Genomic DNA, 12,690 nt, shown 5'->3' on the forward strand with positions numbered 1-12,690 from the left:
TTTTCACTTGGCCAGGCCAGTCCTGAGCTGATCTCACCATCTTTTGAGTCGAGAAGAAAAGACCTCCATGGTTTCCTGATACTGTGCCCTCTGGAGCTCTCAAGCTCCTCTGTGTCCTGACAGAATGTTCTCTGACTGCAGAGTGCCTATTTAGCCTCTTCTCTCTGTATGTCTGCAGAGGTTTTGTCCATTCTTTACCTCCTGAGCACAAGCTTTGCATTGAGGAAATAAATGAACCACCCTCCAGACAAGGACGGGCTTAGCATGATAACTGTCCCTGAAGGGTCAGAAGACACAGCCAGGATAAAGAACTGCTAAGGAAACACCATTGCAAGGGGGGAAAGGGCACCCACTTTCATGATATTCAAACCTTCTTGGCTGAGTCAGCTGACGGGTCTTTTGGCCAATGCCAGATGAAGGGGAGTTTTATAACAGTGACTCCTGGCAACTACAAAACAGGCTGAGCTTGTCAGTTCACTGCACTGACACTAAACTTCAGGCAAGAGAGTCATAGCTTTGGGTCTTTATGGCTGCCTCGCCAATACCATTGACTGAGAAGGAGGCCCCTGGTAACATGGAGCAGCAGGTCAGCTAATTGACGGTGTACATCATCCCCAAATCATTTGTGTTCAGTGTTGGAGTGGCCGGCCGCAATTTCGGTGTAACATGTCAGGATTCTGGAAGTCCACTCTGTTTTAGACTAAATAACAAAGTCGGGTTTTGAATAACTTCAGGAGAGACTAGAGTGCTGGCCACACTTCTGATCCTGGTCTCTGTTCACATTGGCCCCTTGCGGCCTTCCAGGACAGAGTCAGCAGCCTCAGAGCATGCACCTGGTGCCCTGTCTCTGATCGATTCATGACTCCCTGAGGCATGGAGCCTATTAGGAATCTCAGCCTAAAAGGCCCTCCTTTCTAGCCTCCTTCTGAGTCAGGTTAACAAGGGTTTCATTAACCTCAGCAAATGGGTTAATTAAATTTGGTTAATTAGATTTGGTTAAAAAAATAGGTAAATTAAACTGATTTTCCCAGAAGCTATTGCTTCATACCAGATCTTGGAATTTAGAAGCCACTATCTGTGAGTCTCCATCAAGGTACAAAATGGGGTTTCCACCAAGGCAGACATGGGTCCTAAATGAGACTCCATCAATTTGCCAAGTGAGTACTTAAGGGGTAATGGGTCAAAATGACCTAACCGTCTCTGGGCCTGTCTGCATTGCTTCCCGGGTGGCCCCTGGAAAATGTACCCTTATATGTATTTTATCATGTAACTTACAGGACTGTTTATCTGAAATAAGAATCTGTCTCAAAACAGGGCTGTTCCCAAATGCTACCTTAGCCACTGGCTCACACCATTACTCAGCAAGAGGCTTGCTTACCCCCAGACCTGCCCAGCCTTCTCAGAATAGGCTGCCGCAGCTGCTGCATGCCAAGTTGAAGCTCATGTTTTAAGCCGCACTAATTGGAAGTGAACATCTTATAAATAATCCATGCTCACAATCTTTGACGTGCAGATACATTCAGTAAACCAAACCCAACAGATTACATTCAGACTGGCTCAACAGGAAGGCCAGTGATATCTGTGACCTTTCAGCGCCCAAACAGACAAAGGGGTGCAGATATACCCTGGGACAGTATTCTCTTTATCTTCTTCAATTATATTTCCTGTCCTGGGTGGTTGTATTCTAATAGGATATGTAGAATTCAGGTGGTTTCTTTCTGTCTCTACCTCCATCCTTCCTTCCTTCCCTCCCTTCCTTCCTTTTTCCCTGCCTTTCTTCCTTCCTACCTTCTTTCCTGTCTATTTATCTGGAAAAAGTGAACAGGATGATAAAAACAGAACTTGCCTTTTATGTATTGGGGGCAGGGATGCAAAGCAGGTCTGAGTAATTGGAACAAATCAACTTAAGTGAAAATTTCTGAAGCTGCATTTCATTTCAGTGTTTGGCATTTTCAGAAGAAAGCTGTTATTATGTTGCCTGGAAAAATAATTGGTGGTTTGGAGCCACACAGATGTACAGTACCCCCTGAAAATAGATGCATTTTCTGAGAGTGATAGGAAACACGGTGATTCTTAGGACCCATTCCCCAAATTCCTTTTATACTTACTATGTCTCTTGCATCTGTTCTTTCCAAACCACAAGAGCTTAGCACAGTTCTGCAGTGCTGTTCAGGGAGTGGGGTGGAGGAGCTGGAGCTGAATTTTCCATATTCATGCCCTCAAATAGACCCTCAGAGGTCCCCTGTGGGAGGGAAAGAGAAACTCAAGCCCAGTACAATAACATACACTTCTGGGGTCTCCATGCTCCTCAAATCTATTTTTAAAAGCATGCTTTAGTAAATTATATATAACATATAGCACATCATGAATGTATGTGTACAAAATGATGAAGTGGAATCACTTCGGGTTTGAATGTCATTCAGGTTTTTTCCTCATCTAAGTTCACATCCAGGGTGAGCCACACAATTTGACTTTGAGGGAGTGCCATCCTTCAGTGTCTGGATCACTGCTGCCTGTCTCCCCATGGGCATTTATGCAGAACCATGGCATGGGCCGGTGGGTACGCTGGAGGCCACCACATTAGTTTAACAAATGCTTCATCTGCCTTTCTCGGCATTGAGGAGACCTGGACATGCAGGAACCACCTTTGTCAGCCCGTTCTACCTCAACCATCATCACCATGAATCCATGGGTTCAGTTTCTCCACTCATAGTCTTGAGGGTGAGGAATGTGTGGGACAGGTTGAAATTCAATTTTCCAAAGCCACACTGGGGTTTATAGCAAAACAACTTGGAAGGTGTTAGATGTGATGCCTGCCTCTCCAGCACCACATAGGAAAGAACGTGACTGTCTCTCCTAGGTCACTGCATTTGTTGCATCTTCCTAAAGGTCTGGCAGCTTCAGGGAGCAGAATCTGCCTTTGCACATGGCTACCTCTCCAATAAGAGCCTTTGGTTATTTGAGAGCAGCTATATTGAATGTAGTTACAGGGTTTCATTCATTTAATTCTCCTTGGCCAGTCCATAACAGCAACCCAACTCCGCAGTGACTCATCGGAGCCAGGGGAACAGAAATAAGGGAGTCAAGTGAGATTTTCCTGCTTGGACATTTGCGAGGAACTGATGGAAGAGGTTTCCCCAAACTGAAGTCTTTCAGGACTAGTTGGTGAGTCCTGGAAGAATCTTTCAACCCCCTCAAAACCTAAAACCTCCTAAGCAGAGTCCAGACTGAAAAATCAGCCTCAACTGATAGAAATCTTGGAGAGGAAGAGGGCATCTCTTTCGTCCCTTCTTGCACAAATTATTTCAAAGAAGATGAAGAAAAGGGCTGCAAAGTAGAGTAGGAGTGATGATGAGCTCACCCGCAGTGTACAGAGTGGCAGCGCCATTCCTGGTGCATACAGCTTTTCACTATTGGAACAGCCAGAAACCACACAGGTTATGCTTAACTAACCACGAGGCACAGAAATAAATCAGACAAACCAAGCAGGCAGTAATGCTGAACTCAACAAGGCTATTGACATTTGTCTGCAAGCCTCTAGATAACAAAATACTGTAAGGCGAGATCATGAAGTAAAAGAAAATGTATGCATTTTGAAACCAAATTAAATACTCTGGCTAAGTTCCAGAGCATTTTCTTAAATTCCTCTTTTTTGAAGGAGAGGGGCCTAAATTTCATTAGCTAAAATCTTTTAAAGCATCATTTAAATTCAACTTTTGGAAATGAAGAATTTGCCTTTCAACAACCAATCTGCATTTCATCACAAAGATGGAACATGACATCCTTGGCTTGGTTATTCTCCTGAGGAGTAGGCCCCTGTCTGTATAGCACACTTAGAATAGAGACAAATACTACAGCAAATTTATCTCTGGCACAAGGGAGTGGATGCATATAAACGCAACGAGGTAGCTTCTACTCCAACTGGTTCAAATACCCTTTAGCAAAATTTTTGAAGTAATCCCATTTTTCTATTGTTTTCTATTACAATTTTAAAATAGGACAAGTCACACATATAAGAAATATTTCAGAATGACTGAAAAAAATTTATTAACACTTTTGACAATGTAGGTCCAATAGGTCAAAAGTATTGTGTTAGGAGCAGATAGGTCAGAGGCAACTCCAAATGCTTACACAGTGAGCAATGAGAAAGATTTTGGTACTGCATGTGGCTATAAATTCAGAACACAGCACCTTTAACACTAGAATAAAATATTTTATGTTAGTATAAATGAAATTTATAAATACTGTATAATAAATTATGGTAAAAAAATAAATTAGTGTAAGTAATATAAATAAAGGTATTATATAACAAATGTATACTATTGTATAACAAATTTGTATAAGAAATTTATAATTGAGAATTACAAATTATAAACAATTTATTATAAATTAGTTTATTATAAATTGTACTAATTTATTATAAATTAGTTTATTATAAATTGTACTAATTTATAATAAATTAGAAAATAGTAATTTACTAATTTATTATAAAATTATTATAAGTTAGGATTACTAATTTATTTATTATTTCAATATAATAAAACAATATTTATGGCCTAATTTTGATATTATTATACTTTTTTTTCAAGTTGCAAATGAAAGAAGTCCTGCTACTCTAAAGAATAACTAAACTAGACTGGAGTCACTGAAACTGCTAGAAGAACACCTCAGGCATAAATGCCATGGTGACATCATCAGCTCCGTTCACAACCACTCACCATGAGGCCATCGCTCTTGTGGAGGACACTGGCTTAGTACTCACTAAGAAACACCTCAGGAAGGGGGCTTGGTAAGTGTTCCTTCCACCAGCTCCAAGACACAATGAGATGGAGAGAGCTGGAACAATTCCCTATGATTGCAGCTGGATATTTTCACATGAACTATCTAGATAATGAAGGCAATGGCATCTGTGGCAAAGACTGGCCCCAGATTACATTTCCAGTCCTTTTGTATTGAGGAGAGTCTTTGGGACCAAGACAGTAGGAGTGAGTGTACAGGTTCCACATTCTATTTCTCTCCTAGTTTTCTGTGGTGATCTTGGTGACTGCATGGTAAAGATGGAGGTGACAAAAGATGGAAGAAGCCTGGATCCCTGAATGACTTCATGATGCAGAGCCTTACACTACCCCCAACTCATATTAAAACAGTGGTGGGAGGAACAATAGACCATTATTCTGTTCAGGTGCTGAAATTGTAGGGTTGTATATTTGAAGTTAGAGTTTCTTATACCGATACAGGATCCTTACCCTGGTTTGTTGAAGTAATTAGTCCAAATAGTTTCTTTGCCTAAAACTGTAGACAGAGCCTAAGCAATATTGAATCCAAGACAAGGTATATTTATCAAATGCTACTCACTATACAACACAGCTGAATGGCTGAATGTGGCACTTACTTCCTGTGTTGTTACCTGAAAGGACACAAAGATAGATGTGTACCCGCCCCCACCCGCTACACCCTTGTTCTGCTCTCTAATCTTTGCACATACCAGAGATTTCGTAAGTTCTGTGAGTACCTGGTTTTCTGCACGTACCAGAGATTTTGTTTTGCACATACCAGAGATTTTGTAAGTTCTGAGGCAAGGTCGCAAGACGTGTTTAAGTAAGATAAACTCTTGCTGCCATAAACCTGCTCTCCCGCCTCAAAGTTTGAACCAAAATATCAGAAATGGCAGGAACCAATCATAGTTAGCCAAATCGCCTTGTTCAAACACTAGCCAATCATATATCTGATTTGTATAATAACTCTATGCCCACTTTTCTTAGACTATATAACATTGTTCGGAGCTGAGTGGGGGAGCTCTCCTGCCCGTCTTGTTTCACGAGCGAGGGAGAGTTCCAGGTTCGAACCTGTAATAAAGATCCTTGCTGCTTAGCTTTGACTCTGGACTCTGGTGGTCTTCTTCGGGGAATAAACGGTCTGGGCATAACAAATGGGGGCTCGTCCGGGATTTCCCCCAAGCCCACCAGACCCCCAAGTCAACGGATCTTAATCTGTAGGTAAGCCGGCTTTGTCACTGTCTCTGTCTTTGTCTCTGTCTGTCTCCCTGAAATTTCGCAAAATCCGTAATCTGTAATCTGTATTGGTCTGTTCTGTAAGTGGCACGGTCTTGGCGGACGCGCTAGAAGACAGCCACTCGGGACTGGTGGGAGACGTTCCCCAGTGCCCATCTGGGGGCCTCCATCCTTGGTTGCCCCGTCTGACTCAGGTCGGAAGTCCGACACGCGCTCGCGAAGGCTCATCGTTATTACTGTCTGTCCATTATTGTTAAGTGTTAAGTGTAAGCCCAAAACGAAACATAAAACCTTTTCTTGCCCTTCCAGGACCGGACCTGTCGGATACTCCCCTCTGCTTCACACTCATTTTTCGTCCCCCCTTCTCTTTGTAGGAGCAGTCCAAAGATGGGCAACAGCCAGAGCACGCCGCTCTCACTCCTTGTTACCAGTTTTAAAGATGTGAAGGCTCGGGGGCGTAACTTAAGCGTAGAACTAAAGAAGGGAAAGCTAGTTACTTTCTGCCGTTCGGAGTGGCCCTCTTTCGGCGTAGGGTGGCCCTCCGAAGGAACTTTCTGTCTCTCTATTATTACTAAGGTAAAAACTAAGATTTTCCTGCCAGGGCAGTCAGGACATCCTGATCAAATTCCTTATATTCTAGTGTGGCAGGATCTTGTGGAAAACCCACCACCCTGGATAACTCCATTCATCCCTGAGCCCTGCAAAGTCCTAGTAACGCGACCTACAAGACAAAAGACTCCCTCTGCTCCCTCGGCCCCTGTGCTGCCGGACAGCCAGGACCCCCTAACGTTAGAACCCACATTTCCCCCACCATATCCGCACCTTATCCCACAGGACCCAGTCCCCCAGGGTGGTGCTTCCGTAGAGGGAAACCGAGAAGCGGAAGCAGCCGAGAGCGAAAGTAACCTGGGGGGGCCGGCCGGCCAAACGTGAGGCCGCGTACAGCGGGACCAAGCTTCCCCACTCCCTGACTCCACTGTAGCCCTGCCTCTCAGAGAAATAGGATCACTCGATGATACCGGGCTCTCCCGTCTCATGTATTGGCCTTTTTCCACCAGTGATTTATACAATTGGAAGTCCCAAAATGCTCGGTTCTCAGATAATCCCAAAGATCTAACCTCGTTGTTAGACAGTGTCATGTTTACTCACCAGCCGACCTGGGATGACTGTCAACAGCTCCTCCTAATCCTGTTCACAACGGAGGAGCAGGAAAGAATCCAAGTTGAGGCCAGAAAACTGGTTCCAGGAGATGATGGCCAGCCAACTGCAAATCCTGACCTCATTAATGCGGTTTTCCCTTTGACCCGGCCCAGATGGGACTACAACACGGCAGAAGGTAGGGGACGACTGCTTATTTATCGCCAGACTCTAATGGCGGGTCTCCGGGCTGCAGCTCGCAAGCCCACCAATTTGGCTAAAGTATATTCTGTGTTACAAGGTAAGACAGAAAGCCCCACTGTGTATTTAGAGAGATTAATGGAAGCCTTCAGACAGTTTACCCCTATGGACCCGGAAGCACCGGAAAATCAGGCAGCGGTAGTAATGTCCTTTGTAAACCAGGCAACACCAGATATTAAAAGAAAACTCCAGAAATTAGAAGGTTTAGAGGGAAAGCAGATTCAGGACCTCCTTCAGATGGCCCAGCGAGTTTATAATAATAGGGATACTCCAGAAGAAAAACAGTTCAAGGCAACCAAAGAAATGACCAAAGTCTTAGTAGCAGCTTTCCCCCAGGCAGGAAATGGCCAAAACAGAAAGCAGAAAAAGCAAGGCCCTAGGCAAGGATTAGAAAAAGATCAGTGTGCTTATTGCAAGGAACGTGGCCACTGGATTAAAGACTGCCCAAAGAAATGGAGACCAGCTAACCCTACCTCCGTACTCGTTACCCAGGACTCTGACTAGGGAGGACGGGGTTCGGACCCCCTCCGCAAACCCAGGGTAACTTTGCAAGTGGAGGGGTCCCCAATTCGCTTCTTGGTCGATACTGGGGCGGAACGCTCAGTCCTAACCAAACCAATTGGAAAAATGTCTAAGAAAACATCCTGGGTGCACGGGGCCACAGGCATCAAAAAATACCCCTGGACAACCCAGAGGACTGTAGACTTAGGAACGGGAAAAGTCTCCCATTCCTTCCTAGTCATCCCAGAGAGCCCCTGCCCTCTACTAGGGAGGGACTTGCTGACAAAGATGGGGGCCCAAATCCACTTTGAGCCAGAAGGGCCCAAGATAACTGATTCCCAAAACAGGCCAATATCTATCCTGACTGTCACCTTAGAAGATGAGTACCGACTCCATCAAGAGCAAAAGCCCCCCGATCAGGGAATTGACTCTTGGCTCCAGCGTTTCCCTGAAGCGTGGGCAGAAACTGGGGGCTTGGGGCTAGCTAAACATCGACCTGCCATATTTGTGGAAGTTAAGCCAGGGACGGACCCGGTTCGGGTTCGGCAATATCCTATGCCCCTGGAGGCAAGAGAAGGAATTACGCCCCATATCCGCCGACTCCTAGACCAGGGAGTCCTACGGGCTTGCCACTCATCCTGGAATACTCCACTGTTACCTGTTCGTAAACCCAACAGTACGGACTACAGGCCAGTACAGGATTTAAGAGAAGTTAATAAAAGGGTCATGGACATACATCCCACTGTGCCCAATCCATACACCCTTCTGAGTGCCTTACATCCCAAAAAACAGTGGTATACCGTTCTTGATCTAAAAGACGCTTTCTTCAGCCTTCCTCTGGCTCCCAAAAGTCAAGAACTCTTTGCATTTCAATGGACGGATCCTGAGAGGGGCATCAACGGTCAGCTAACATGGACCAGGCTGCCACAAGGGTTCAAGAACTCGCCAACCCTGTTCGATGAAGCCCTTCATGAAGATCTGGGTGAGTACCGGTGGCAACACCCTGAAATAACTCTTTTGCAATATGTTGATGATCTCTTAATAGCGGCCAGGTCCCCGGAAACTTGTGTTCAAGGGACTGAGGACCTCCTGAAGACTCTGGGGGAGCTAGGCTACCGAGCCTCAGCAACAAAGGCTCAGATCTGCAAGTCAGAGGTAATTTATCTGGGGTACCTATTAAAAGGGGGACAACGCTGGCTAACCAAAGCCTGAAAGGAAACAGTCCTACGCATCCCTAGACCCCAGTCAACACGGCAAGTGAGAGAATTCCTGGGGTCGGCAGGGTTCTGTAGGTTATGGATACCCGGATTTGCTGAGTTAACCAAGCCCCTATACCAGGCAACAAAGGAACGGCAGCCCTTCAATTGGACGGAAGAGGCTGAGCTGGCCTTTCAGCAAATCAAAACTGCCTTGTTATCAGCCCCCGCGCTGGGGCTCCCTGATGTCTCCAAGCCCTTCCACTTATACGTGGATGAAAGTAAGGGTGTTGCAAAAGCCGTGTTAACACAGTACCTAGGCCCCTGGCAGAGGCCAGTTATCTATTTGTCAAAAAAATTAGATTCAGTGGCTGCTGGCTGGCCACCCTGCCTCCGGATAATCGCGGCGACCGCCCTAATGGTCCGAGACGCTGATAAACTTATCATGGGGCAAGAGTTGCGCGTTATAACCCCGCATGCCATTGAAGGCGTCCTCCGGCAGCCGCCGGACCGATGGATGAGTAACGCCCGGCTCACCCACTATCAAGGACTGCTGTTAAACCCCCTCAGAATAACTTTTCTGCCCCCAACCTCTTTAAACCCTGCTTCACTGCTGCCAAATCCAGACTTGGACGCCCCATCCCATGAGTGCACTGAGATACTGGCTCAGGTGCATGGGGTGCGGGAGGACCTGCAAGATCGTCCGCTCCCCGACACAGAACTCACCTGGTTCACTGATGGCAGCAGCTATGTCCACCAAGGCCAGCGGTATGCAGGAGCGGCTGTAACGTCAGAGACTGAGGTAATCTGGGCGGAACCCTTGCCTCCAGGGACATCGGCCCAAAGAGCCGAACTGATAGCCCTTACACAGGCCCTCACCCTAGGGGCAGAGAAAAAACTAACAGTATACATGGATAGCCGCTATGCTTTCGCTACTGCGCACGTACATGGGGCCATCTACAGAGAAAGGGGACTATTAACAGCCGAAGGCAAAGAAATAAAAAACAAGCAAGAGATCCTAGCTCTATTAACTGCTTTGTGGAAACCAAAGAAATTGGCTATCGTACATTGCCCTGGGCATCAGAAACCAACTACGCCAATTGCTCGAGGCAACTTCGTAGCCGACCAAACCGCAAGGAGCATAGCAAAAGCTCCCAGTCAGCTCCTCGCGCTCCAGCTCCCCGATCCTGGCCCACGAAATTTGCCATGTTTTCCCGACTATACTGAACAGGATCGCGAATGGATGAACACGCTTCCCCTAAAACAGGTTAAAAATGGGTGGTGGACTGATATAAATGACCAAACCATCCTACCAGAAAAATTAGGACAGCAGGTGTTGGAACACATCCACCGGACAACCCACCTGGGTGCCCGGTGAATGATGGACTTAATCAGGCACGCCAAGTTTAGAATCAGGCGCATAGCTGAACTGGCCAGCGATGTCACAACAAATTGCAAAGCCTGCCAACTAAACAACGCTTGCCCCCAAACCCAGACCACCGCAGGAATTAGGTGTAGAGGAACTAGGCCTGGTATCTATTGGGAAATAGACTTTACTGAGATAAAGCCTGGAAAATATGGGTATCAGTACTTACTTGTCTTTGTAGATACTTTTTCAGGATGGACAGAAGCGTTCCCAACTAAGAGAGAAACTGCTCAGGTTGTAGCAAAGAAAATTTTGGAAGAAATCCTCCCCAGGTATGGCTTTCCCGTCCAAATAGGGTCAGACAATGGACCAGCCTTCGTTGCTAAGGTAAGTCAGGATTTGGCTTCCATTCTGGGGGCAAATTGGAAATTACATTGTGCTTATAGGCCCCAAAGCTCAGGACAGGTAGAAAGGATGAATCGGACTCTGAAGGAGATCTTAACTAAATTGACCATGGAGACTGGCGCTAATTGGGTAGTACTTCTCCCCTACGCTCTGTTCCGGGCCCGAAATACCCCTTACAGACTAGGCCTCACACCATATGAAATCATGTATGGCAGACCCCCACCCCTGGTCCCCAGTCTAAAAGATGACTTACTCAAACCTGAAACTGAAAATGTCTCTGAGCTCCTGTTCTCCTTACAAGCCTTACAGAAAATTCACCAGGAAATTTGGCCCAGACTACGAGAACTGTACGAGGCAGGACCTCCGCCGACGCCTCATCCGTTCCAGCCGGGAGACTGGGTCCTAGTCAAGCGCCACCGGCAAGAAACTCTTCAACCCAGGTGGAAAGGACCACTGCAAGTACTCCTGACTACTCCCACTGCTCTCAAAGTAGAAGGCATCGCTTCGTGGATCCACTACACACACGTCAAACCAGTGGACCCAACATCCGACCTTCTCGAGCCGTCTGGAGCACCGGTTACATGGACTGTAGACAAAGCTAAGAATAATCCCTTAAAGCTAACCCTGCGCCGTCATCCCCATAGCCGTAACCATGTCTAGCTTACCTATGCTTTTATGCCTTATGCATCTGACTCTCCTCACTGCTGCTCCGTCTAATCCCTATGTCTGGAGGTTCTGGCTCTATGAGAACAAAACTCACCCCGGGGAAACCCCCCAAGCGGGTAAACTGCTAGCTAGCACAGACTGCCCCCCCTCAGGGTGTAATACTATAGTTTACCTCAATTTCACTAGGTTCCAGATTGCCCAACCAGCAATACCCATGATCTGTTTTGAATATGATCAAACTGAATATAATTGTAAAAATTATTGGTGGCACCAGAGTGCAGGTTGCCCATATAGCTACTGTAAGACGCACTCTGTCCAATACTGGAGAGAACGACAAGGGTGGTATTTTTACAAAACTGAGTCTCCCGTCACTTACACTTGGATAATTAGAGACCCATGGGACTCTCGGTGGACAACCCCACAACATGGGGGAGTATATTACTCATCAACTAGTACCTGGCCCAGTAGCCATTTATATCTGTGGAAAAGTCTAGTCCAGATTCAACCCTTAATCCACACACAAATCCACAGGCAAGAAACCAAGCTATCACAAGACTTGCAGCCCTTCTCCTGGCTAACTCTATTACGGGAAGGGCTAGCATTCGCCAACCTCACTGGTTTAGGCGACCTGTCCTCTTGCTTTATGTGTGCAACCCTAGGAAGACCACCATTAACGGCTGTTCCTCTATCCTCCCCTCCCACAAACTATACAGGTTTTAACTCATCGATAGTCACGATACCTGATGTGGCCCTGTACCGTGACCCATACCAAGAGAAATACCCCTATTGTTATTCGGCATTTAGCAACAGCCTCTGTAACCAATCGGCTACATACCCTAATAGTCCCATATATGCTCCCCCTGGTGTGTTCTTCTGGTGTAATATGACTCTGTTAAAAACTCTGTCCAAAAGCATCTCTGACAGACAGTTGTGTATCCCTATTACCCTAGTTCCCCGACTGACACTGCTAACCCCGGCAGAGTTCATAGGCTGGGCAGGGACCGCCCCAACTAAAACTGCGCGACATCGACGAGCAGTTTTTCTACCACTAATTGGCGGAATATCCTTAACCACCTCTGTCGTCGCAGCGGGGTTAGCAGGAGGGGCCCTACAACACTCCATGATAGAAAACGACAAGCTGTTACAA

The 12,690-nt window shown here is 46.3% G+C and overlaps 1 long non-coding RNA gene across 1 annotated transcript in view; it reads right to left on the reverse strand.

Moving 5' to 3' along the window:
• Nucleotides 1–2,104: 2,104 nt before the first annotated feature.
• The window catches only part of LOC123569986 (uncharacterized), a 36,464-nt gene continuing 25,878 nt past the window's right edge, over nucleotides 2,105–12,690 (reverse strand). The window contains exon 3 of the long non-coding RNA XR_010582753.2: nucleotides 2,105–2,242. This is a non-coding gene — a long non-coding RNA (uncharacterized lncRNA). The remainder of the gene's footprint in view (nucleotides 2,243–12,690) is intronic.

The sequence above is a fragment of the Macaca fascicularis genome, chromosome 18 (assembly GCF_037993035.2).
Source record: "Macaca fascicularis isolate 582-1 chromosome 18, T2T-MFA8v1.1".
Taxonomy (NCBI): domain Eukaryota; kingdom Metazoa; phylum Chordata; class Mammalia; order Primates; family Cercopithecidae; genus Macaca; species Macaca fascicularis.